Raw genomic sequence first — 21051 nt, 5'->3', positions numbered from 1 at the left:
AGGATCCGTTTTAACTGTGGGTGCCTCTCAGGGGCCACTTTGGCCTGTGGGGCCCCTCTGAGTCTGATTTGGTGGGTGGGGCCCCTCAGGATCCGATTCGGTGGCCTGGGCTCCTCAGGGCTTGAATTGGTGGACGGGATGCCTCAGGGTCTGATTTTGTGGCCGGGGCCCCTCAGGGTCCGATTTGATTTTGTGGGTGGGGCCCCTTAGGGTCTGATTTTGTGAGCGGAGCCCCTCTGGGTCCATTTTGGTGGGCAGGGCCCCTCTGGGTCTGATTTGGTGGGTGGGGCCCCTCAGGGTCCGGTTTGGTGGGCAGGGCCCCTCAGAGTCCGATTTGGTGTGCGGGGCCACTCTGGGTCCGATTTGGTGGGCGGGGCCCCACAGAGTTCAATTTGATGGGCGGGGCCACTCTAAGTCCGATTTGTTGGGCAGGGCCCCATAGTGTCCGATTTGGTGGGCGGGCCGCTCTGGGTCTGATTTCGTGGGCGGAGCCACTCTGGGTCCGATTGGTGGACGGGGCCCCATAGGGTCCGATTTGGAGGCCGGGTTGGCTCAGCCTCCGATTTGGAGGCCGGGGTGGCTCAGCCTCCGATTTGGAGGCCGGGGTCGATCAGCCTCCGATTTGGAGGCCGGGATCGATCAGCCTCCGATTTGGAGGCCGGTGTGGCTCAGCCTCTGATTTGGAGGCCGGGGTCGATCAGCCTCCGATTTGGAGGCCGGGGTGGCTCAGCCTCTAATTTGGAGGCCGGGGTCGATCAGCCTCCGATTTGGAGGCCGGGGTGGCTCAGCCATTGATTTGGAGGCCGGGGTGGATCAGCCTCCCATTTGGTGGCCTGGGTGGCTCAGCCTCCGATTTGGAGGCCGGGGTGGCTCAGCCTACGGTTTGGAGGCCGGGGTGGCTCAGCCTCTGATTTGGAGGCCAGGGTGGCACAGCCTCCGATTTGTAGGCCAGGGTTGATCAGCCTCCGATTTGAAGGCCAGGGTGGCTCAGCCTCCGATTTGGAGGCCTGGTAGGCCAGGGTCGATCAGCCTCCGATTTGAAGGCCAGGGTGGCTCAGCCTCCGATTTGGAGGCCTGGTAGGCCAGGGTCGATCAGCCTCCGATTTGAAGGCCGGGGTGGCTCAGCCTCCGATTTGGAGCCTGGGGTCACTCGCTTTCGATTTGGCGCGCCGGCCCTTTAAGACTCATTTTGGTGCGCCGGCCCTTTAAGAATCACTTTGGCGCGTCGGCCCTTTAAAGCCAGTTTGGCGCACTGGGCTTCTAAATCCACTTTGGCGCACATTCTCTCCAGGGGCATGCATCATGTGATGAAGCTAGATTTGCATTTGTGCTTTGGGTTTCGCTTTAAGAGCTGATATTAACTGGCAGAAACTGTGTCCTGGTGGGGTCATGTAAAGTTCTTAGGCGTTGGCATAGTAACTGGGTCTGCCTGCGCATATCAATGAGCTTAACTACCGCAACTGGTCCTCAAATTTGAATCGCCTCACGACTGCCTCATGAATTCCTACGGCAAAATTTTCCCATTGAAATGCATTGAGACAATGCATTCCAATAACGGGAAAAAAAAATTCAAACGCAAATTGCGCAAAAACTACAAATCCGATCAACACGAAAAATACTCAGCATACCACTCGTGGACGCTGGCTACGAAACGACACCTCAATGGAGTCTGTGCGTGTAGCGGTTCGGGCCGCATTAATTGCGGAAAACAACTGAATAATAATAACAACTAGATGTGTATTTCCTGAAGGAAGTACAGATAGTGCTTTGAAATGGTGCCCGGGCTGCCCCTTTAAGAGAGACTTGCCTGCTGCCCCTGCAAGACTTTCAACTCAGGATCCGTTTTAACTGTGGGTGCCTCTCTGGGGCCACTTTGGCCTCAGGGTCTGATTTGATGGGTGGGGCCCCTCAGGATCCGATTCAGTGGCCTGGGCTCCTCAGGGCTTGAATTGGTGGCCGGGATCCCTCAGGGTCCGATTTTGTGGGTGTGGCCCCTCAGGGTCCGATTTTGTGGGTGGAGCCCCTCAGGGTCCGATTTTGTGGGTGGGGCCCCTCAGGGTCCGATTTTGTTGCCGGTGCCCCTCAGGGTCTGATTTTGTGGCCGGGGCCCCTCAGGGTCCGATTTTTTGGGTGGGGCCCCTCAGGGTCTGATTTTGTGGCCGGAGCCCCTCAGGTCCAATTTTGTAAGTGGGGCCCCTCAGGGTCCGATTTTATGGCCGGGGCCCCTTAGGGTCCGATTTTGTGGGTGGGGTCCCTCAGTGTCTGATTTTGTGGCCGGGGCCCCACAGGGTGCAATTTTGTGGTTGGGGCCCCTTAGGGTCCGATTTTGTGGGTGGGGCCCCTCAGGGTCCGATTTTGTGGGTGGGGCCCCTTAGGGTCTGATTTTGTGGGCGGAGCCCCTCTGGGTCCAATTTGGTGGGTGGGGCCACTCTTGGTCCAATTTGGTGGGTGGGGCCACTCTGGGTCCAATTTGGTGGGCTGGGCCCCTCAGTGTCCGATTTGGTGGGTGGGGCCCCTCGGGGTCCGATTTGATGGGCGGGGCCACTCTAGGTCCGATTTGGTGGGCAGGGCCCCTCAGGGTTCAATGTGATGAGCGGGGCCACTCTGGGTCTAATTTGGTGGGCGGGGCCCTTCATGGTCCGATTTGGTGGGCGGGGCCACTCTGAGTCTGATTTGGTGGGCGGGGCCCCTCAGTGTCCGATTTGGTGGGCGGGGCCACTCTGGGTCCGATTTGGTGGGTGGGGCCCCTCAGGGTCCGATTTGTAGGCCGGGGTCAATCAGCCTCCGATTTGGAGCCTGGGGTCACTCAGCTTTCGATTTGGCGTGTCGGCCCTTTAAAACTCATTTTGGTGGGTCGGCCCTTTAAGAATCACTTTGGCGCATCGGCCCTTTAAGAGCCAGTTTGGCGCACTGGGCTTCTAAATCCACTTTGGCGCACATTCTCTCTCAGGGACATGCGTCATGTGATGATGCTAGATTTGCATTTGTGCTGTGGGTTTCGTTTTAAGAGCTGATATTATCTGGCAGAAACTCTGTCCTGGGGGGTCATGTGAAGTTCGTAGGCGTTGGCATAGTAACTGGGTCTGGCTGCGCATATCAATGAGCTTAACTGCCATTTGAATCGCCTCAGGGCATGTTTTCCTTATGGCAAAATTTTCCCATTGAAATGCATTGAGACAATACATTCCAATGACGGGAAAAAAATTTTGAAACGCTAATTGCGCAAAAACTACAAATCCGATCGACACAAAAAATACTTAGCACACCACTGGTGGACGCTGGCTTCGAAACGACACTTCAACGGAGTCTGTGCGTGTAGCGGTTTGGGCCGCATTAATTGCGGAAATCAACTGAATAATAATAACTAGATGTGTATTTCCTGAAGGAAGTACAGATAGTGCTTTGAAATGGAGCCTGGGCTGCCCCTTTAAGAGAGACTTGACTGCTGCCCCTGCAAGACTTTCAACTCAGGATCCGTTTTTAACTGTGGGTGCCTCTCATGGGTCACTTTGGCCTGTGGGGCCCCCCGGGTCTGATTTGGTGGGTGGGGCCCCTCAGGATCCGATTCGGCGGCCTGGGCTCCTCAGGGCTTGAATTGGTGGACGTGGCCCCTCAGAGTCTGATTTGGTGGGCGGGGCCCCTCAGGGTCCGATTTTGTGGGTGGGACCCCTCAGGGTCTGATTTTCTGGCCGGTGCCCCTCGGTCCGATTTTGTGAGTGGGGCCCCTCAGGGTCTGATTTTGTGGCGGGAGCCCCTCAGGGTCCGATTTTGTGGTTGGGGCCCCTCAGGGTCTGATTTTGTGGCCGGGGCCCCTTAGGGTCCTATTTTGTGGTTGGGGCCCCTCAGGATCCGAATTTGTGGCCGGGGCCCCTCAAGGTCCTTTTTTGTGGGTGGGGCCCCTTAACCCCTTAAGCCCCAAGGGTGGTTTGCACGTTCATGACCGGGACAATTTTTACAATTCTGACCACTGTCCCTTTTTGAGGTAATAACTCTGAAACGCTTCCATTGATCCCGGTGATTCTGACAGTGTTTTCTCGTGACATATTGAACTTCATGTTAGTGGTAAAATTTCATTCAAATAACTTGCATTTACTTGTGAAAAAAACGGAAATTTGGCGAAAATTTTTAAAATTTTGCAATTTTCCTACTTTGAATTTTTATGCCCTTAAATCACAGAGATTTTGCACACAAAAAACTTAATAAATAACATTTCCCACATGTTTACTTTACATCAGCACAATTTTGGAACCAAAATTTTTTTTGTTAGGAAGTTATAAGGGTTAAAAATTGACCAGCGATTTCTCATTTTTGCAACACCATTTTATTTTTACGGACCACATCACATTTGAAGCCACTTTGAGGGGTCTATATCAGTGGTCCCCAACCTTTTTTGCACCAGGGACCGGCTTCAAGCAAGACCATTCTTCCATGGCCCAGCAGGGCGGGGATGGAGGTGTGACAGGGGCGGGGCGATGGACGCGGTTGTAGTTTAGCAGTGCATATTTATCATTTAATTATAACATTTATAATGTGACTCCACTCACCATAGGTTTTGAATGAGTGGGAGCACCTGGCTTGTTTCTCTGTTTCAGTGGGAGCACTGGGCTACTTCTACTGATGACCGTCACTGCTAATGATGATTGGGACCTACAAGGAAATGGAGCATTGAGCACTTAAGAAAAATTGTACTGGAGTACTGTACATGCTGATTATTTTCTAATCATCAGAAAATGTATGTGTGGTTCCCCCCATCCTGTCCAGCTCTGTGTGGCTCCCCCTGTTGTATGCATGGCTCCCCAGTCCCATCCTTGTATACATGGCTCTGCTCCCATCCTGCATACATGGCTCCGCTCCCACCCTCCCATCCTGTATACATGGCTCTGCTCCCACTCTCCCATCCTGTATACATGGCTCTACTTCCTCTCTCCCATCCTGTATACATGGCTCTGCTCCCACTCTCCCATCCTGTATACATGGCTCTGCTCCTACCCTCCCATCCTGTATACATGGCTCCCCTGTCCCATCCTGTATACATGGCTCTGCTCCCACTCTCCCATCCTGTATACATGGCTCTACTTCCACTCTCCCATCCTGTATGCATGGCTTTGCTCCCACTCTCCCATCCTGTATACATGGCTCTGCTCCTACCCTCCCATCCTGTATGCATGGCTCCCCTGTCCCATCCTGTATGCATGGCTCCCCTGTCCCATCCTGTATGCATGGCTCTGCTCCTACCCTCCCTCCCTTGTATATATGGCTCTGCTTCCACTCTCCCTCCCTTGTATATATGGCTCTGCTCCTACCCTCCCTCCCTTGTATATATGGCTCTGCTTCCACTCTCCCTCCCTTGTATATATGGCTCCGCTCCCACTCTCCCTCCCTTGTATATATGGCTCCGCTCCCACTCTCCCTCCCTTGTATATATGGCTCTGCTCCCACTCTCCCTCCCTTGTATATATGGCTCTGCTTCCACTCTCCCTCCCTTGTATATATGGCTCCCCTCCCACTCTCCGTCCCATGTATTTATGGCTCCGCTCCCACTCTCCGTCCCATGTATTTTTGGCTCCGCTCCCACTCTCCCTCCCTTGTATACATGGCTCTGCTCCCACTATTCCACCCTTGTATATGTGGCTCTGCTTCCACTCTCCCTCCCTTGTATATATGGCTCTGTGAGTCCGCTCCCACTCTCCCTCCCTTGTATTTATAGCTCCGCTCCCACTCTCCCTCCCATGTATTTATAGCTCCGCTCCCACTCGCCCTCCCATGTATTTATGGCTCCGCTCCCACTCTCCGTCCCATGTATTTATGGCTCTGCTGCCACTCTCCCTCCCTTGTATATATCGCTCCGCTCCCACTCTCCCTCCCTTGTATATATGGCTCCGCTCCCACTCTCCCTCCCTTGTATATATGGCTCCGCTCCCACTCTCCCTCCCTTGTATATATGGCTCCGCTCCCACTCTCCCTCCCTTGTATATATGGCTCCGCTCCCACTCTCCCTCCCTTGTATATATGGCTCCGCTCCCACTCTCCCTCCCTTGTATTTATAGCTCCGCTCCCACTCTCCCTCCCTTGTATATATGGCTCCGCTCCCACTCTCCCTCCCTTGTATATATGGCTCTGCTCCCATCCTCTCACCCTTGTATATATGGCTCTGCTCCCACTCTCCCTCCCTTGTATATATGGCTCCGCTCCCACTCTCCCTCCCCTGTATATATGGCTCCGCTCCCACTCTCCCTCCCTTGTATATATGGCTCCGCTCCCACTCTCCCTCCCTTGTATATATGGCTCAGCTCCCACTCTCCCTCCCTTGTATATATGACTCTGTTCCCACTCTCCCTCCCTTGTATATATGGCTCCGCTCCCACCCTCTCACCCTTGTATATATGGCTCCGCTCCCACTCTCCCTCCCTTGTATATATGGCTCCGCTCCCACTCTCCCTCCCTTGTATATATGGCTCCGCTCCCACTCTCCCTCCCTTGTATATATGGCTCCGCTCCCACTCTCCCTCCCTTGTATATATGGCTCTGCTCCCACTCTCCCCCCCCTTGTATATATGGCTCCGCTCCCACTCTCCCTTCCTTGTATATATCGCTCTGCTCGGCTCCCCCATCCTCCCCCAACATACTTACCCTCACATCGCTGAACTTCCTTCCCGTCGCTGAACTTCCCTCCCTGCATCTCGCGGCGCTTCAGCTCCTGTGCGGAGCGGTCACGTGCTACCGCTCATTAAGGTCTATGAATATGGACGCCACGCCTATGGGAGATGAGTGGCGTCCATATTCATGACCTTAAATGAGCGGTACACTTGACCGCTCAGCGCTGGATGAAGCCGCCGCGCCGACAGGGACCGCTAGGCTCCCCTTTTGTCCGCGGACCGGCAAGGGCACTGCAATGGCCCGGTGCTGGGCCGCGGACCGGTGGTTGGGGACCCCTGGTCTATATGATAGAAAATACCCAAAAGTGACACCATTCTAAAAACTGCACCCATTAAGGTGCTCAAAACCACATTCAAAAAGTTTATTAACCCTTTAGGTGCGTCACAGGAATTTTTTGAATATTTAAAAAAAAATGAACATTTAACTTTTTTTCACAAAAAAAATACTTCAGGTTCAATTTTTTTTATTTTACCAAGGGTAACAGGAGAAGTTGGACTGCAAAATTTATTGTGCAATTTGTCCTGAGTACGCTGATACCTGATATGTGGGGGGAACCACTGTTTCGGCGCATGGCTGAGCTCAGAAGGGAAGGAGCGCCGTTTTACTTTTTCAATGCAAAATTGGCTGGAATTCTGATTGGACGCCATGTCACGTTTGGAGAGCCCCTGATGTACCTAAACAGTGGAAACCCACCACAAGTGACCCCATTTTGGAAACTAGACCCCCCAAGGAACTTATCTAGATATGTGGTGAGAACTTTGAACCCACAAGGGCTTCACAGAAGTTTATAACGTAAAGCGGTACAATTAAAAAATCATATTTTTTCCACAAAAATGATCTTTTCACCCCCAATTTTTATTTTCCCAAGGGTAACAGGACCCTAAAAGTTATTGTGCAATTTGTCCTGAGTACGCTGATACCCCACATGTGGGGGTAGACCACTATTTGGGCGCATGGCTGAGCTCGGAAGGAAAGCAGCGCCATTTGACGTTTTTGGCTGGAATTGAGATCGGACACCATGTCGCGTTTGGAAAGCCCCTGATGTACCTAAACAGTGGAAACCCCCCACAAGTGACCCCATTTTGGAAACTAGACCCCCTAAGGAACTTTTCTAGATGTGTGGTGAGCACTTTGAACCCCCCAGTGCTTCACAGAAGTTTATAACGTCCTGGCGTGAAAATAAAAAAATCGTATTTTTTCCACAAACATGAGCTTTTAGTCCCCATTTTTTTATTTTCCCAAGGGTAACAGGAGAAATTGGACCCCAAAAGTTGTTGTCCAATTTGTCCTGAGTAACCTGATACCCCATATGTGGGAGAAAACTACTGTATGGGCACACGTCGGGGCTCGAAAGGGAAGTAGTGACGTCTTGGAATGCAGACTTTGATGGAATGGTCTGCGGGTGTCATATTGCCTTTGGAGAGCCCCTAATGTACCTAAACAGTGGAAGCCCCCCACAAATGACCCCATTTTGGAAACTAGACCCCCTAAAGAACTTATCTAGATGTGTGGTGAGCACTTTGAACCCCCAAGGGCTTCACAGAAGTTTATAATGCCCGGGCATGAAAATAAAAAAATCGAATTTTTTCCACAAACATGATCAATTAGTCCCCAACTTTATTTTCCCAAGGGTAACAGGAGAAATTGGACCCCAAAAGTTGTTGTCCAATTTGTCCTGAGTACGCTGATACCCCATATGTGGGAGAAAACTACTGTATGGGCACACATCGGGTCTCGGAAGAGAAGTAGTGACGTTTTGGAATGCAGACTTTGATGGAATGGTCTGTGGGTGTCATGTGCGTTTGGAGAGCCTCTGATGTACCTAAACTATTGAAAGTGACCCCATTTTGGAAACTAGACCCCCCACGGAACTTATCTAGATGTGTGGTGAGCACTTTGAACCCCCAAGTGCTTCACAGAAGTTTATAACGCCCTGGCGTGAAAATAAAAAGATCATTTTTTTCCACAAAAATGATATTTTTGCCCCCAATTTTTTATTTTCCTAAGGGTAACAGGAGAAATTGGACCCCAAAAGTTGTTTTGCAATTTGTCCTGAGCAGGCTGATACCCCATATGTGGGGGTAAAACATTGCTTGGGCGCATGTCAGAGCTTGGAAGGGAAGGACCACCATTTGACTTTTTCAACTCAGAATTGGCTGGAATTGAGATCAGACGCCATGTTGAATTTGGATAGCACCTGATGTGCCCAAACAGTGGAAACCCCCAATTCTAACTCCAACCCTAAACCCAACAAACCCCTAACCCTGATCTCAGCCCTAGCCCTAACCCTAGCCCTAATGGGAAAATGGAAATAAATACATTTTCTTTTAATTTTATTATTTTTCCCTAACTAAGGGGGTGATAACGGGGGGTTTGATTTACTATTTATGGCGGTTTTTATGTTTAGCAGCTGTCACGCTAAAAGACGCTTTTTATTGTAAAAATAGTTTTTGCATCACCACATATTGAGAGCTATAATTTTTCCGTATTTTGACTCACGGAGTCATGTGAGGTCTTATTTTTTGCGGGACGAGTTGACGTTTTATTGGTACCATTTTCGGGCACGTGACTTTTTTGATCGCTTTTTATTCCGATTTTTGGGACGCAGAATGAACAAAAACCAGCATTTCATGAATTTCTTTTGGGGGGGTGCGTTTACACCGTTCCGTGTGCGATAAAATTGATAAAGTGGTTTTATTCTTCGGGTCGGTACGGTTACAGCGTTACCTCATTTAGGTCGTTTTTTATGTTTTGTCGGTTTTATGCAATGAAAACTATTTTATATAAAAAATAATTATTTTTGCATTGCTTTATTCTGCGAGCTATAACTTTTTTTTATTTTTTCTCTTATGATGCTGTGTGGCAGCTCGTTTTTTGCGGGACAAGATGATGTTTTCAGCGGTTCCATGGATATTTATATGCGTCTTTTTGATCGCGTGTTATTGCACTTTTTGTTTGGCGGTATGATAATAAATCATTATTTTTTGCTTCGTTTTTTATTTTTATTTTTTAAGGGGTTCGCTAAAGAGGTTAACTAATGGGACAGTTTTATAGGACAGGTCGTTACGGACGCGGCAATACCTAATGTGTGTACTTTTATTGGTTTTTTTTTATTTCCAAAAAATGGATTTATTGGGGGAATTTTTTTTTTTTCTAATTTATTTGGCGATTTTTTTTAAATTATTTTAGCACTTTTTTTTCTGTTTTACTTTATTACATAGTCCCAGGTGGGACATCACTGTCCTGTGACAGATCGCTGATCTGTCACATCACAGATCACTGTGACAGATCAGTGATCTGTCACAGGCACTGCTGCAGACTTCCTCATGCCTGCGCTTTGCAGGCACTGAGGAAGCTGGCTCCCTGCAGGCCCCCGAAGGCCCCCATCGCCATCTTGGATTCGGGGGCCTGCAGGGATGGATCCCCCCGCAGCAGCGCTGCACATTGCGCTGCTGTGGGGGGCTCAGGGAAGCACGGAGGGAGCCCCTTCCCTGCCGATGCTTCCCTTTAACCCCCGGTACACCGCGATCATGTTTGATTGCGGTGTGCAAGGGGTTAACGTGTCGGGGGCGGTCCATGACCGCCCCTGACACATTGGGCCGGGTGTCAGCTGTAATAATCAGCTGACACCCGGCCGCGATCAGCGGCGCTCGTCACGTGGGCGCCGCCGATCGCTATGACGTACTATCCCGTCCCTGGAAATTAAGTCCCAGGGCACATGGACGGGATAGTACCTCTCATGGCAGAAAGGGGTTAAGGTCTGATTTTGTGGCCGGGGCCCCTCAGGGTCCGATTTTGTGATGGGGCCCCTCAGGGTCCGATTTTGTGAGTGGGGCCCCTCAGGGTCTGATTTTGTGGCCGGACCCCTCAGGGTCTGATTTGGTGGGCGGGGCCCTTCAGGGTCTGATTTGGTGGGCAGGGCCCCATGGTCTGATTTCTTGGGCGGGGCCACTCTGGGTCCGATTTAGTGGGCGGGGCCCCTCAGGGTCCGAATTGGTGGGCGGGGCCACTCTGGGTCTAATTTGGTGGGCGGGGCCCTTCAGGATCCAATTTGGTGGGCGGGGCCACTCTGGGTCTGATTTGGTGGACGGGCCCCTCAGGGTACGATTTGGTGGGTGGGGCCACTCTGGGTCCGATTTGGTGGGCGGGGCCACTCTGGGTCCGATTTGGTGGGCGGGGCCACTCTGGGTCCGATTTGGAGGCCAGGGTGGCTCAGCCTCCGATTTGTAGGCCAGGGTCGATCAGCCTCCGATTTGGAGGCCGGGGTGGCTCAGCCTCCAATTTGGAGCCTGGTGTCACTCAGCTTTCGATTTGGTGCGCCAGCCCTTTAAGACTCATTTTGTTGCGCCGGCCCTTTAAGAATCACTTAGGCGCGTCAGCCGTTTAAGAGCTAGTTTGGCTCACTGGGCTTCTAAATCCACTTTCCCGCAAATTCTCTCTCAGGGGCATGCGTCATGTGATGAAACTAGATTTGCATTTGTGCTATGGGTTTCGCTTTAAGAGCTGATATTATCTGCCAGAAACTCTGTCCTGGAGAGGTCATGTATAGTTCGTAGGCGTTGGCATAGTAAGGCTATGTGCACACGCTGCAGATTCACCTGCATTTTTTTCAGCGCGGATCCGCAGGTAAAACCGCAGGTCAAGTGACCTGTGGTTTTCCTGCAGATTATCCTGCGGTTTTGCCCTGCGGTTTCACACCTCGGAAACCGCCCAAACAATTGACATGCTGCGGTTTGTAAACCGCAGCAAAACCGTGCGGAAAAAAACGCAGCGTGAGCACAGTGTTTTTGAAAACCCATAGGCTTTCATGGTACTGTACCTTGTCAGTGGAACTGCTGCGCTTCTGCAGGGCCAAAACCGCTGCGGAAACGCAGCAGATTCCGCAACGTGTGCACATAGCCTAACTAGGTCTGCCTGCGCATATCAATGAGCTTAACTGCCATTTCAATCACCTCAGGGCATGTTTTGTCTGTGGCAACATTTCCCCATTGAAAAGCATTGAGACAATGCATTCCAATGATGGCAAAAAAAAGTTTCTCACGCAAATTGTGCAAAAACTACAAATCCGATCGACACGAAAAATACTTAGCACACCACTCATGGACGCTGGCTTCGAAATGACACCTCAACGGAATCTGTGCGTCTAGCGGTTCGGGACGCATTAATTGCGGAAGTCAACTGAATAATAAGAATAAGTTAGCAGCGTTCGGATTACAATATAGTGGTTTTTTCAAACCACTATAATAAGTTAGCAGCGCTCGGATTACATGATGGTGCTTTCTTCAAAGCACTATAAATATAAGAAATCGGATTACAATATGTTGCTTGAACCTAGAGGTTCAAGCACCATAATTAAATTAGCCAAAATTTCACATGTCTCCTATGCTCCTAGACACATCTGTACCAAAGTCAAGTTGGGTTCTCAATCGGATCAAAAAAAAAGAAAAAAAGAAAACGCCTAAATAAACAGCGTCAATGCGAAAATCTTGAATTCAGACCTGTTCTGCCTGCGGTCTAATAGTGTAGGGTCTAGGTTTTCCAACTAAGAAACTCAACCCTCTTTTTTAGTTATTGGGAGGGAAGCTTCAACTGCTTCTTTGTAGGGAAGGTGACCTGACGGACAGACTGACTGGTCAGATTTAAAAAGGGAAAACAGCTAGGAAAGTGTAGGTGACGTGCAGTACCTTGAACTGACATTAGAGGGCAGGGAGGAGTGTGAGCATAGGACTTGACATCAGCTTAGGGCTAAGAAACCGTTGGTCATGGGGGGCGGAGTTATAGGGAACTGGGAAAGTTATAAATTTGACAGGAGGGTTCCAGAAAGTTCCAGTCCCCGGGAGGAGCTCAAGAGGAGAGGAGCCTGTGGCAAAGTGGGTGTTGTGAGGAAAGCTCAACCAGGGGACTGAGGAGAGAAGAAGTCAGGGGGGTGGTCATGACAGAGAGTACCGCAGTGCAGACGAGGCTGCTGGGAAAAGCATACCATATTGGAGACGAAACTGACCAGTAAAAGTGCTGATGGTGTAAGGGCCTCGGGCGGCCACAGTGACTGAGCTGACAGGATCGTCACTAACTGAGGAAGGGACGGTACGTGTATATACGTCCCTGGGTTAAAAGTTACGGTGTGTGTAGTGGGCCTGGAAACGGAGGGCCGTGAAGAGAAGTGCGGTATGTTGTCAGAGCCGTCAGTCGGATGGCGGAAAAATAAACTTGGACCTGTTGCACCCGAAAACTGCCTCCATCTTGTGTCTGTACGTTACTGCGCGGTATACAGAGGGACCACCCCCCCAGCCCGGCCTACCGACCCTACATTTGGCGTAGTCGGCAGGATCAACGCCGCTAATACAATATCTTCTGCGGCAGGCCTGCCTCTGAGGAGTGGGAACGGACTTGGACTGCACTGTGTGGATTATAAACACCTGTGGATAACAAATTACCAACCTGTGGATTACAAATTGGGAGCGCTGTGAAGTATCTGCGTTGCCAGCAGAGGATCCGGGGCGGTACCAGGTCCGGAGCAAGATGGCGGTGCTGCTTCAGCGCAGAGGAGAGATCCAGGAGTTTGCTGTTGTCTCCAATCGACTGGGGCCCCCTCCTATGTACCCTTGGGGACGGCGATATGTACCAGGAGGCCGACGCTCCCACATACTGGACCCTGACAAGTGGGTGGAAAGGCCTGCCTTCACCCCACCCAGCAGAGGGAGTGTCACAGAGGAAAAGATTGTCTGCAGCTGTTTGGCGCCATTCGATTGCTGCCCACTGGACGGGATGCGACGATGCGGTTGTAGAGGCATCGGCCGCCTGGAGTGGCGATGGCGGTGGGAGGTCGAGCTCCGCCAGAAGATCTATACCTCGAAGTCACGAAAAGCCAGTCCGGTCTCGGGTGGAGGAGCGGAGCCATGGCGGATCCCACGGGAGCAGCCGCCCAAGATACCAGCAGAGAGCCCCTCCGTGGAACCTCTGGGCCTGGAGGCCAGCCTCACCGGTTGGTGGAGTGAAGAGCGGAGACTGCGGGAGCAGCCGCGGGAAGATGTGACGGAGACCGCGGCGCCGGGTAAGGTGAGAGTTCCCCCAGCTTTGCCAGTGGCTCCGCAATCAGCCCCCACCACTCAGCCGCAGCGTGTGGCCTCCTGTGATCCCGAAAGTCTGGCCAAGGAAGATCCCACTGTCTATGCGGAGCTGAATGGGGTCTCCACTCCCAGCCCCGAGCCACCCCGCCCGGTGACGCCACGCCCGGTGTCGCCGGTGCGGAGCCTGTTTCCCGAAGACGCTGTTGCGTCCCCCCTGCAAGTGACGACATCCTCCCCGAAACCAGCTGTTACTCCGGATATGTCGGCTCCGGCTGAAGCTCCGGATGCAGTCCACCCTGCGGCCGCGGTTATGCCGGCATTGGAACTGACTGCAGCCTATTTGTCAGGCCCTGTGGCCCAACATCCGGAAAACCTGTCTGCCCCTATCCGCCACCTGGCCCCAGCGGCTGCTGGGCCGCAGACATCACCAGCCGCCTCTGCCCTGTTTTCGTCCCCAGCTAAGTCCCGCCCACCGGACTTCCGGGCTCACACCGGACCCTCCGTTTCAGTCGCAGAAGTGTTAAAAAAGAAGAAAGCCAGGGAGCAGGAAGTATGGAACCTGCTTCATGCAAAGAGGGAGGCTGGCATGGCGGCGACACGATCTTTGGGACGGCTCGTGTATACGAATATACCCAGGGGGTATTGGTTCATACGCGATCTGGCTACCAGCCAGAAGGTTTATATTAATGTGGCCTCTATTCGTCACGGCCGGGCTCTACATGAGGGGGACTTGGTGTCGTACTACAAAGAGTACTGCCCCCGCGGCTACTACGCGGTAGCTGTGATTGCTGAATCCGAAGGTCACGAGCCCCCGTAGACAGAACTCACAGGACACTCCTTACATCCCAAGAGCTCCACGGCTGTGGGGCCCCTCGCTGCCGGCCACTAGGAGGTGGCTTGAACTTTCGAAATTTCATTGCACCGTTGTGCAAATCACAAGGACAGTTTGCGTCCAAGTTAATGAAAAAAAAAAGTTTAATATAAAAGTTGAGGTTTTGTTTGTATTAAGCCTGGCAAAGCGGGGATGTGATGAGAGAGGAAGTGTCCATGTTAAAAGAAGGGGGAGGAGAAAATCTGTTAGGTTTATGTTTATTATATGTTGGTTTTAACAAGCAATAGAAAAAATGTAAGAAAATGGGGTAATTGTGATATTATAGAGTTGTTCTGATGTATGATATGCACAAGAAAATGAGACAGGTCTGGGTAAGGGAAGGTTTGTGTGACCGAAGGAAGCGTGAGACCGTAGGGGTCCATGAGTGAGAGGGTCTGGGAGACCGAGACGCCGACCATGACTGGTAACTAAGAGAAAGACAAAGAGATGGAAGATGTGAAGCAGACAGTAGTCCTGTTGTGAACTCATTTTCGGCTCCACCAGTTGAGAGTTCTCCTTCCGTTCTCCCTCTGGTGGTGACAGGCGGTAGTGAGGTTGGTTTAATTGGTAGTGATCTGCCACCTGATGAGGAGGATAACGATTGGATCTCTGGAGTATCAGACTGGATATAAGACAGCCGACTCCCTATCCTGGTGCTGGTGATTCAGTCTGCTTCTCAGGTCTTGGACTTCAGCTCTGTTCCAGTCTTCTCAAGTTAAGTTTGTTTTTGCTATTGTTCACACTTGCTCTTGTTGGTCAACCCAGTTTTGGATTGGAAAACTGTGTCTGTGGTGAGTTGGGTTTGTCAGTGTGTTCTTAGGGATGCTCCTGTTTTCTCCACCTCTCCTCAGTCTCATGATATTCCTGATTATCTGGCTGATTTCTATGATGTATTTAGTGAGAGTAAGTTGCGTCTTTGCCTCCTCATAGGAGTTATGACTGTGCAATTGAGTTGATGCCTGGGTGTAAATTTCCCAAGAGTCGGCTTTTCAACTTATCTGTACCAGAACATGATGCTATGCGATCCTATATTAAGGAGTCGTTGGAGAAGGGTCATATTAGACCATCCTTGTCACCTTTAGGCACTGTTTTTTTTTGTGGCCAAGAAAGATGGTTCATTAAGACCGTGTATTGATTATCGTTCCCTTAACAAAATGACGGTTAAATATCAGTACCCGTTACCTCTGATGTCTGATTTATTCTCCAGAGTTAAGAGTTCCTGCTGGTTTACTAAGCTTGACCTCAGTGGGGCATATAATCTTAAGCACGGGGATGAATGGAAGACGGCGTTTAATACTCCGGAGGGACATTTTGAGTACCTGGTGATGCCTTTTGGGCTCTCTAATGCCCCTTCTGTCTTCCAGTCCTTTATGAATGATATTTTCCGAGACTTTGTGGATAAGTTTTTGATCATCTATCTGGATGATATTTTGATCTTTTCTAGTGATTGGGATTCCCATGTGGAACATGTCCGGACTGTGTTCCGGATTTTGAGGGAGAATTCCCTGTATGTTAAGGGATCAAAATGCCTCTTTGGTGTACAGAGGATTTCATTTTTGGGATTTATCTTATCTCCATCGACTATTGAAATGGACCCGGCCAAGGTACAGGCCATTTATGATTGGGTTCAGCCTACTTCTTTGAAGGCTCTCCAGAAGTTTTTGGGTTTTGCTAATTTCTATCGTAAATTTATAGGTAATTTTTCTAGTATTGTTAAACCACTGACTGATCTGACCAAGAAGGGAGCTGATGTGCTGAATTGGTCTCCTGAGGCTGTCTCAGCATTTCAGGAGCTTAAGCGGAGATTTACTTCAGCTCCAGTTTTACGGCAACCTGATATCTCACTTCCATTTCAAGTGGAGTTAGACGCTTCTGAGATTGGTGCAGGAGCTGTTTTGTCCCAAAAAGACCCTGTGACTTCTAAGATGAATCCCTGTGCCTTCTTTTCTCGAAAGTTCTCCCCATCTGAACGCAACTATGACGTGTGGAACCGGGAATTGTTGGCCATGAAGTGGGCATTTGAGGAGTGGAGTCATTGGTTGGACGGAGCTAAACATCAAGTTGTGGTCCTCACCGATCACAAGAATTTGATTTATCTGGAGTCGGCCAAACGCTTGACTCCTAGACAGGCTAGATGGGCCTTGTTTTTCACGTGTTTTAATTTTGTGGTCTCTTTTCTTCCAGGCACTAAGAATGTTAAGGCAGACGCCCTTTCTAGGAGTTTCTTTGCCGATTCTCTTAGTGTGACCGAGCCTACTACCATCCTAGGTGAGGGGGTAGCTCTTTCTGCCTTTTCGCCCGATTTGAGACGCGCCCTGGAGGAATTTCAGGTGGATAGGCCTGAGCGTTGCCCTATGGGAAGATTGTATGTTCCTGACCAGTGGAGAAAGAGAGTGATGTCTGAAGTCCATTGCTCCGCATTGGCTGGTCATCCAGGTATTTTTGGTACCAGAGATTAGGTGAGTCGGTCGTTTTGGTGGCCTGCCTTGTCTCGTGATGTCAGGAGTTTTGTACAGTCCTGTGGAACTTGTTCTCGGTCTAAACCCTGTTCTCGTTCTAGTGGGTTGCTGATGCCCCTGTTGGTGCCCAAGAGGCCATGGACCCATATCTCAATGGATTTTATTTCTGATCTTCCTGTCTCTCAGAGAATGACTGTTATCTGGGTGATTTGTGATAGATTTTCGAAGATGGTCCATCTTGTACCACTCCCAAAGTTGCCATCTTCTGCTGAGTTGGTACCCTTGTTTTTACAACAGGTGGTTCAGTTACATGGGATTCCTTAGAACATTGTGTCCGATAGAGGGGTCCAGTTTGTTTCCAGATTCTGGAAAGTCTTTTGTTCCAATCTGGGAATTCAGTTATCCTTCTCCTCTGCGTTTCATCCCCAGACCAATGGGCAGACTGAGAGAACAAACTAGACCCTGGAGTCTTATTTAAGATGTTTTATATCTGCTGATCAAGATGATTGCGTCTCATTTTTGCCCTTGGCAGAATTTGCGCTGAACAATAGAGCTAGTTCTGCCACTTTGATGTCACCCTTTTTCTGTAATTTTGGGTTTCATCCTCGATTCTCTTCAGGGCAAGTGGAATCTTCGTCCTGCCCAGGTGTGGCCACTGTGGTTGTGAGAATGCAGCAGATATGGGACCAAGTGGTGGATAAGTTGTCACTCTCTCAGGAAAAGGCCCAATGTTTTTCCAACCGGCATAGGACCATTGGTCCCCTGTTTAAAGTGGGTGATATGGTTTGGTTGTCGTCTAAGAATATTCCTATGAAGGTTGCATCTCCAAAATTTAAGCCAAGATTTATTGGACCTTATAAGATTTTGGAGATTCTTAATCCTGTTTCTTTTCGATTGGCTCTTCCAGTTTCTTTCAAAATCCATAACGTATTTCACAAGTCACTGTTGAAGAGGTTTGATGAGCCAGTAGTTCCTGTGGCGGCACCTCCTGATCCTGTATTGGTTAAAGGCAATGTGGAATATGAGGTAGAGAAAATATTGGATTCTCTTTGGTTAGACGGAGACTCCAGTATTTGGTCAAATGGAAGGGTTATGACCAGGAGGATAATTCTTGGGTCTCTGCCTCTGATATTCATGCCAATAAATTGGTTCATGCTTTTCACCGGGCCCATCCTGATCAGCCTGGTGGCATGGATGAGGGTTCGGTGACCCCTCCTCAAGGGGGGGTACTGTTGTGAACTCATTTTCGGCTCCACCAGTTGAGAGTTCTCCTTCCGTTCTCCCTCTGGTGGTGACAGGAGGTAGTGAGGTTGGTTTAATTGGTAGTGATCTGCCACCTGATGAGGAGGATAACGATTGGATCTCTGGAGTATCAGACTGGATATAAGACAGCAGACGCTCTATCCTGGTGCTGGTGATTCAGTCTGCTTCTCAGGGCTTGGACTTCAGCTCTGTTCCAGTCTTCTCAAGTTAAGTTTGTTTTTGCTACTCTTCACACTTGCTCTTGTTGGTCAATTCAGTTTTTTGTGGTCAGCCAGCCCCTGCTGGGGTTGTGCTGAATTTCCACTCCTATTTATCTGTATTTGCCTTTTGGTCCCTTATTAGATTGGCCTCTTTTTGCTCTGTCTCAGAATATTTCAGAGTGCTGATATAGTGGGAGAAGTCTAGTGACTTCAGGGTTAATTTTGCTATCAGAAGTGTTGGACATTATTTTGGTAGGGTTTTTGGCAGATTGCAGACAGTGTCTTTCCTTTCCTGTCCTTTCTAGTTAGTCGGGCCCCATCATTTTCTCAGCCTATTTTTCTGCCTTTGTTTGTGTTTTCATCTTGTTTCACCGTCAATACCTGTGGGGGGCTGTCTTTCCTTCGGGGTCTGCTCTGGAGCAATTAATTTTTCCTCTTTTCCTGCTTTACGCCTATGTAGCTCTTCGGTTGTGATGAGGCGTCTAGGATCATCGTAGGTACGCTCCATGACTGCTGCTATTTGTGTGGTAAGATCAGGGATCTGCAATCTGCATAGTTACCAACCTCTCTGGTTTTCTGAGACTTGGCTTGTGTTGTTTTTTCCTCCTCGGTGACCCATTCATATCAATTCCTAGGTCAGGACCCAGACACCACGGACACCCCAGGTAGAGGAAGGCGGGCGCCGGCAATGATCTGGTAGGTGTAAGGCCTCGATCATGGCGTACTGGATTGTGAAAAGTGACAGAAGGGAAGAGTAGGAGAGTAAGATTGTCGGGGACGACAATAGACAAAGGAAGGAGGAGTGTAGGGAAGGTGACCTGACGGACAGGCTGACTGGTCAGATTTAAAAAGGGAAAACAGCTAGGAAAGTGTAGGTGACGTGCAGTACCTTGAACTGACATTAGAGGGCAGGGAGGAGTGTGAGCATAGGACTTGACAACGGCTTAGGGCTAAGAAACCGTTGGTCATGGGGGGGCGGAGTTATAGGGAATCGGGAAAGTTATAAATTTGACAGGAGGGTTCCAGAAAGATCCAGTCCCCGGGAGGAGCTCAAAAGGAGAGGAGCCTGTGGCAAAGTGGGTGTTGTGAGGAAAGCTCAACCAGGGGACTGAGGAGAGAAGAAGTCAGGGGGGTGGTCCTGACAGAGAGAACCGCAGTGCAGACGAGGCCGCTGGGAAAAGCATATCGTATTGGAGACGAAACTGACCAGTAAAAGTGCTGATGGTGTACGGGCCCCATGCGGCCACTGTGACTGAGCTGACAGGATCGTCACTAACTGAGGAAGGGACGGTACATGTATATACGTCCATGGGTTAAAAGTTACGGTGTGTGTAGCGGGCCTGGAAACGGAGGGCCGTTAAGAGAAGTGCGGTGTGTTGTCAGAGCCGTCAGTAGGACGGCGGAAAAAAAAACTTGGACCTGTTGCACCCGAAAAATGCCTCCATCTTGTGTCTGTACATTACTGCGCGGTATACAGAGGTACCACCCCCCCAGCCCGGCCTACCGACCCTACATCTTCACACGGTGAACTGCTGACTAGACTGTGAGATGAGCTTTATATACACTCAAACTACTCTCCTCAAATCCAGTCATTTATCCCCGATCTGCCCAGTAACGGAGACAACCTGAGCAGATTTAGAAAGGGGACTGCCACAAGCACAACCCAGAACGGGTGTGGAATATAGCAATAATTAACATAAAAAGGAACAAATGAATAAATACCTGAAGGGGAAAAGTAAAGGGTGAATACTGACAGAAGTAAAGTATTATTGTAAAAGTGAGAGAGGCAAAGGAGACCCCATGTCCTGACGTGCCTGGACCTGTGCTCTATTGCTGAGTTAAACCAACAGTAGTCTCTACATAGGCATCCAGTGAGTCCGTGTACTACAATCTCGGCTGGTGTCTTCACTTTCAGTGCATTTGTATTAATAGTTTAATGTTTTTCTTTTTGTATTAGTACTGACTTCAGGTAAAACTGTAACTGCACAGTGTAGAGCACTGAAAAACTCCATTTTTATTACTGTGTTACTATAGAGCAAAGGTCCCCAACCTTTCTGACCTTGAAAACCACATTCAGCTGTGAGCGAGGCTTGCTAGCCACATCCAGCTCTTGCCACACTGACTGTAGTGACACCGAGAGTCCCCATTACCGGTACAATGACAGCCAAAGCTTGCCCACGCAAATCACACTGAGGCAGTATACCAAGATCCCGGTGTTCCTACCTTACCCCCTCTCTAATCTGCACTACTATGAGGGGCTACCCACAAAAGTCACCTACTCTTCATAGCTGATTGCTAGAGCTGGTGCTGATGCACCAAGCTGGTAGACAGCCGCGAGCACACATCAGCCGCAAGAGACTCCCGAGCCACAGTTTGGGTTCCTCTGCTATAGAACATAAAGTATTGCCCATCAAAATGTTGAATTTGACTCCACAAAATCAAACTACAGTATCAACAAACACAATCTTGATCCACATGGAAGAAAAGAAGACCATAGCACTCACCGATCCAGGTGAAAAAGTCCGCTTTATTTA

General features: G+C 50.0%; 1 protein-coding gene across 2 annotated transcripts in view; it reads left to right on the top strand.

Annotated features, from left to right (window-relative positions):
* Window positions 1-21051, top strand: part of LOC141047297 (uncharacterized) — a 50032-nt gene that overhangs the window by 8029 nt on the left and 20952 nt on the right. The window lies entirely within an intron of this gene.

The sequence above is a fragment of the Dendrobates tinctorius genome, unplaced genomic scaffold, assembly GCF_039654945.1.
Source record: "Dendrobates tinctorius isolate UK_male_01 unplaced genomic scaffold, ASM3965494v1 ptg000126l, whole genome shotgun sequence".
NCBI lineage: Eukaryota > Metazoa > Chordata > Amphibia > Anura > Dendrobatidae > Dendrobates > Dendrobates tinctorius.
Note: the sequence above shows the minus strand (reverse complement) of the source record. Positions and strands in the feature narration are given on the sequence as shown.